Source organism: Tenrec ecaudatus, chromosome 7, assembly GCF_050624435.1.
Source record: "Tenrec ecaudatus isolate mTenEca1 chromosome 7, mTenEca1.hap1, whole genome shotgun sequence".
NCBI lineage: Eukaryota > Metazoa > Chordata > Mammalia > Afrosoricida > Tenrecidae > Tenrec > Tenrec ecaudatus.
The window spans coordinates 146,844,045-146,850,947 of NC_134536.1; positions in this window are offsets into that span (position 1 = coordinate 146,844,045).

Below are 6,903 nucleotides of genomic sequence, written 5' to 3' on the forward strand. Positions count from 1 at the left end.
CATTTCTTTATAGTGCCCACTGATGACACTTCTACATCTGAGGGCAAAGAGCTCGTGCAGCATGATATTCTCAATTAAGACATGCCGCCTGCATTTTCTTTCTTGCAGAAGAATGTTTCCAGTGTACTTCTTTAAATGCTACAAAATAGTGGGACAGAAGATTTTGGTTTAGGGTTAACTTTAGACGGGCATAAGTACAGGCATGGGGGCATATTTAGAGACAGTGTTAGGGGTCAGGTTAGAGTTACGGCTGCGTGAGGGTTCGGGTTATGGTAAGGTTGTGGATCAAATGTAGGGTGAGGGTGAGGTTGAAGGTAAGAGTAGGGTTTATTGCTTAAGGATGAGCGAACCTATTGTCTCATTTAGGCTTATGGTAAACTTGACTGTTTAGGTATGGGTTGGGGTTAATATTTGTGTGTGTGTTAGAAAGTGGGCGACGATAAGAGTGGGGGTCAGGCTTGCGGCTTGTGTGTTACATCCGTTTTGGTTGTGGTTAAGTTTAGCTCTCTGTGTAGTTTAAGGGATTGGATTACATTAACGGTGATATGGAGGCTTCAATTGAAGGTGATGGATAGAGTTAAGTTAGGTTCAGGGGAAAGGTGACGGTTAGGAGTAAGGTTAGTTGTAGGGGGAGCTGCATGTTGACATCACATTTGGGGTTAGGATTAGGCTTAGCCTTAGGGTAGACATACGGTTAGGGTTAGGGCTTGGTTTAGGGTGAACCTTAGGTTAGGTTAAGTTTAACGTAAGGTGTATACAGAGTTAGACCTATGCTTAGGGTTACACCTCTTTTTGGGTTTAGACCTAGGGCTAGGTTTTGACCTAGGTTAGGGTTAGGATAGGGTTGGTTGTAGGATAGGATTTAGGTTTGAGGTTTAATTTAAGTGTTGGATTCTTGGAAGTACATCTGCTCTCCCTGGTTTTCCTTCACGATCACAATGTTTCTGAAATTCATGGTTAAAGAAAAATCTTGCTTCTTGCCGGTTTCAAGGCAAAAAGGCGCCACCAGCAGCTTGTTTTTCCGTCAAACTTACGCTCGCTCTTTGAGAATCTTTGGTCTTTGGTAAAACCGTGAGCCCAGCAAGATTTTTCAGTTCAAGTGTGCCCCAAGCAGTGGGTTCTACCTCTGAGCAATACAGCCCGTGGAATTCCTGAGAATCTGGAACCTGCCATGAAGTTCAGCCTGCGTTTTAAACACACGGAAGAAGCTCCTTTGAGGTTCCCATGCCTCTGACCACTGATGCTTCCAGCAACGTCATGTCTCACAGGTCAGTAGTGCTTCCTTGAGTTTCACTGCTCTAGGGTAAAGGGTGAAGCACTTGGGTTCCCGTGCTTCACTACTGTATGGCCTCAAGATGATGTTTGTAGGCACAGCTGCAAATCCATCGGTGTCAATTCTCTCATATTGTCATTGCGATGGGAAGATTCCTTATTCGCTAGGAAATGCTTTACCGTGGAAGACGGGTCACCACAGAGCTGTCTCTTTTGTGTTGAGGCAATCTTTCCTGAATTACCTGCCAGCAGTTGCGTGTCCTCCCTTTCTTTTAAGGTCGATGGAGACGCACGAGTGTAAGGAGTACGGTGAATGGTGACCTTTATAACCCAAGATCATCAAAAACCGCAGAGTAAATTTTAGGAACGTAGACGTAGGACAGAGGAGAAAACTTCACTCAGGGACTTCTTCAGTGAACTCTCCTTACAATGCTGAGGCCTGACACGCCTAGTGCGTGGGGGCAACCCGGCTCCTGCCCTAGGTAGTTTTGTTGAGCGTGCCTCCCTCAGGTGGTGCCTTTTCTGTCCCAGCAATATTGCTCCAAGAAATTCTGGCGATGATGAAAATTATTTGCCATGGGTATGTCATTCCACATCATTGGCCTCCTCTTTGAAGTACAAATGCTTTTCTACACGCTTGCTGCCTCACTGAGCTTTCCTTTGTCTTAGGTCAATCGATGCAGATTCCTGTGCTGAATACGCCATGGACTGGCACAGGTGGGTGCTCGTCGGTATACCGGACACACGCAGCAATTTCGTTTGTCAAGAGCCACCTGACTTGATCAAGGTTCCTTATTCCCGTGAAAATGCTTTTTATCCAAATTCTAAGGGATCACCAATGTGCCTCTGGCTGCGACACCCGGGCCTGCTGAACAGAATCTCCGGAGTTTTCATTTTCTGACTAAAATTCAACACGGAATTTCATGGATCTAAAGAAACCGTGAATTGTGGACGTACCAGATTCTCACATCTTCATTGTCTAATGGAAGGTTAAGTTTCCCAGTCTGATCCGGCTGCCACTTCATTTCTGGCAATGACCATTGAATGGTGGACGATCAGCCTTCTTCGGAATTCTCTTCTACCGGCATGATCCCGCGCCACACTAAGACCACTCGGTGGAGGTTTATGTGACTCAGGACAACTCTTTTTTTCAGGCGTATAGAACAAAGAGAATTCACAGAAGTTGATGATCACTTATTAAACTCCCATTTCTTTATAGTGCCCATTGATGACACTTCTACATCTGAGGGCAAAGAGGTCGTGCAGCATGATATTCTCAATTCAGACACGCCGCCTGCAGTTTCTTTCTTGCAGAAAAATCTGTCCCACTGTACTTCTTTAAATGCTGCAAAATAGTGGGACAGAATATTTTGGTTTAGGGTTAACCTTAGACGGGCATAGGTACAGGCATTGGGGCAAGTTTAGAGACAGTGTTAGAGTTCAGGTTAGAGTTACGGGTGCTTGAGGCTTCGGGTTATGGTAAGGCTGTGGATCAAATGTAGGGTGAGGGTGAGGTTGAAGGTAAGAGTAGGGTTTATTGCTTTAGGATGAGCGAACCTATTGTCTCATTTATGCTTATGGTAAACTTGACTGTTTAGGTATGGGTTGGTGTTAATATTTGTGTGAGGGTTAGAAAGTGTGCGAGGTTAAGAGTGGGGTTCAGGCTTGCGGCTTCTGTGTTACATCCGTTTTGTTTGTGGTTAAGATTAGCTCTCTGTCTAGTTTAAGGGATTGGATTACATTAACGGTGATATGAAGCTTCGATTGAAGGGGATGGAAAGAGTTACGTTAGGTTCAGGGGAAGGGTGACGGTTAGGAGTAAGGTTAGTTGTAGGGAGCTGCATATTGACATCCCATTTGGGGTTAGGATTAGGCTTAGCCTTAGGGTAGACATACGGTTAGGGTTAGGGCTTGGTTTAGGGTGAGCCTTAGGTTAGGTTAAGTTGAAGGTTAGGAGTATACAGAGTTAGACCTAGGCTTAGGGTTACACCTCTTTTTGGGTTTAGAACTAGGGCTAGGTTTTGACCTAGTGTAGGGTTAGGATAGGGTTGGTTGTAGGATAGGATTTAGGTTTGAGGTTTAATTTAAGTGTTCGATTATTGGAAGTACATCTGCTCTCCCTGGTTTTCCTTCACGATCACAATGTTTCTGAGATTCATGGTTTAAGGAAAATCTTGCTTCTTGCCGGTTTCAAGGCAAAAAGGCGCCACCGGCAGTTTGTTTTTCCGTCAAACTTACGCGCGCTCTTTGAGAATCTTGGGTCTTTGGGAAAGCCGTGATCCCAGCAAGATTTTTCAGTTCAAGTGTGCCCCAAGCAGTGGGTTCTACCTCTGAGCAATACAGCCCGTGGAATTCCTGGGAATCTGGAACCTGCCATGAAGTTCAGCCTGCGTTTTATTCACACGGAAGAAGCTCCTTCGAGGTTCCCATGCCTCTGAACACTGATGCTTCCAGCAACGTCATGTCTCACAGGTCAGTAGTGCTTCCTTGAGTTTCACTGCTCTAGGGTAAAGGGTGAAGCACTTGGGTTCCCGTGCTTCACTACTGTATGGCCTCAAGATGATGTTTGTAGGCACAGCGGCAAATCCATCGGTGGCAATTCTCTCATATTGTCATTGTGATGGGAAGATTCCTTATTCGCTAGGAAATTCTATACCGTGGAAGACGGGTCACCACAGAGCTGTCTCTTTTGTGTTGAGGCAATCTTTCCTGAATTACCTGCCAGCAGTTGCGTGTCCTCCCTTTCTTTTAAGGTCGATGGAGACGCACGACTGTAAGGAGAACGGTGAATGGTGGCCATTCATAACCCAGGATCATCAGAAACTGCAGAGTAAATTTTAGGAACTTAGACGTAGGACAGCGGAGAAAACTTCACTCAGGGACTTCAGTGAACTCTCCTTACAATGCTGAGGCCTGACACGCCTAGTGCGTGGGGGCAACCCGGCTCCTGCCCTAGGTAGTTTTGTTGAGCGTGCCTCCCTCAGGTGGTGCCTTTTCTCTCCCAGCAATATTGCTCAGTGAAATTCTGCCGATGATGAAAACTATTTGCCGTGGGTATGTCATTCCACATCATTGGCCTCCTCTTTGAAGTACAAATGCTTTTCTACACGGTTGCTGCCTCCCTGAACTTTCCTTTGTCTTGGCTCAATCGATGCAGATTCCTGTGGTCAATACGCCATGGACTGGCACAGGTGGGTGCTTGTAGGAATACCGGGCACAAGCTGCAATTTCGTTTGACAAGAGCCACCTGGCTTGATCAAGGTGCTTATTCCCGTGAAAACGATTTTTATCCAAATTCTAGAGGAGCACCAATGTGCCTCTGGCAGCTATACCCAGGCCTGCTGAACTGAGGCTCCGGAGATTTCATTTTCTGACTAAAATTCAACACGGAATTTCATGGATCTAAGGAAACCGTGAATTGTGGACGAACCAGATTCTCACATCTTCATTGTCTAATGGAAGGTTAAGTTTCCCAGTCTGATCCGGCTGCCACTTCATTTCTGGCAATGACCATTGAATGGTGGACGATCAGCCATCTTCGGAATTCTCTTCTACCGGCATGTTCCCGCGCCACACTAAGACCACTCTGTGGAGGTTTCTGTGACTCAGGACAACTCTTTATTTCAGGCGTCTAGAACAAAGAGAATTCACAGAAGTTGATGATCACTTATTAAACTCCCATTTCTTTATAGTGCCCACTGATGACACTTCTACATCTGAGGGCAAAGAGGTCGTGCAGCATGATATTCTCAATTCAGACACGCCGCCTGCAGTTTCTTTCTTGTAGAAAAATCTTTCCCAGTGTACTTCTTTAAATGCTGCAAAATACTGGGACAGAATATTTTGGTTTAGGGTTAACTTTAGACGGGCATACGTACAGGCATGGGGGCATGTTTAGAGACAGTGTTAGAGTTCAGGTTAGAGTTACGGCTGCGTGAGGGTTCGGGTTATGGTAAGGTTGTGGATCAAATGTAGGGTGAGGGTGAGGTTGAAGGTAAGAGTAGGGTTTATTGCTTAAGGATGAGCGAACCTATTGTCTCATTTAGGCTTATGGTAAACTTGACTGTTTAGGTATGGGTTGGGGTTAATATTTGTGTGTGTGTTAGAAAGTGGGCGAGGTTAAGAGTGGGGTTCAGGCTTGCGGCTTGTGTGTTACATCCGTTTTGGTTGTGGTTAAGTTTAGCTCTCTGTGTAGTTTAAGGGATTGGATTACATTAACGGTGATATGGAGGCTTCAATTGAAGGTGATGGATAGAGTTAAGTTAGGTTCAGGGGAAAGGTGACGGTTAGGAGTAAGGTTAGTTGTAGTGGGAGCTGCATGTTGACATCACATTTGGGGTAAGGATTAGGCTTAGCCTTAGGGTAGACATACGGTTAGGGTTAGGGCATGCTTTAGGGTGAACCGTAGGTTAGGTTAAGTTTAAGGTAAGGTGTATACAGAGTTAGACCTAGGCTTAGAGTTACACCTCTTTTTGGGTTTAGATCTAGGGCTAGGTTTTGACCTAGGTTAGGATTAGGATAGGGTTGGTTTTAGGATTGGATTTAGGTTTGAGGTTTAATTTAAGTGTTGGATTTTTAGAAGTACATCTGCTCTCCCCGGTTTTCTTCACAATCACAATGTTTCTGAGATTCATGGTTTAAGGAAAATCTTGCTTCTTGCCGGTTTCAAGGCAAAAAGGCGCCACCGGCAGTTTGTTTTTACGTCAAACTTACGCTCGCTCTTTGAGAATATTGGGTCTTTGGGAAAGCCGTGATCCCAGCAAGATTTTTCAGTTCAAGTGTGCCCCAAGCAGTGGGTTCTACCTCTGAGCAATACAGCCCGTGGAATTCCTGAGAATCTGGAACCTGCCATGAAGTTCAGCCTGCGTTTTATTCACACGGAAGAAGCTCCTTCGAGGTTCCCATGCCTCTGAACACTGATGCTTCCAGCAACGTCATGTCTCACAGTTCAGTAGTGCTCCCTTGAGTTTCACTGCTCTAGGGTAAAGGGTGAAGCACCTGGGTTCCCGTGCTTCACTACTGTATGGCCTCAAGATGATGTTTGTAGGCACAGCGGCAAGTCCATCGGTGGCAATTCTCTCATATTGTCATTGCGATGGGAAGATTCCTTATTCGCTAGAAAATGGTTTACCGTGGAAGACTGGTCACCACAGAGCTGTCTCTTTTGTGTTGAGGCAATCTTTCCTGAATTTACCTGCCAGCAGTTGCGTGTCCTCCCTTTCTTTTAAGGTCGATGGAGACGCACGACTGTAAGGAGAACGGTGAATGGTGGCCATTCATAACCCAGGATCATCAGAAACTGCAGAGTAAATTTTAGGAACTTAGACGTAGGACAGCGGAGAAAATTTCACTCAGGGACTTCAGTGAACTCTCCTTACAATGCTGAGGCCTGACACGCCTAGTGCCTGGGGGCAACCCGGCTCCTGCCCTAGGTAGTTTTGTTGAGCGTGCCTCCCTCAGGTGGTGCCTTTTCTCTCCCAGCAATATTGCTCAGTGAAATTCTGCCGATGATGAAAACTATTTGCCATGGGTATGTCGTTCCACATCATTGGCCTCCTCTTTGAAGTACAAATGCTTTTCTACACGGTTGCTGCCTCCCTGAACTTTCCTTTGTCTTGGCTCAATCGATGC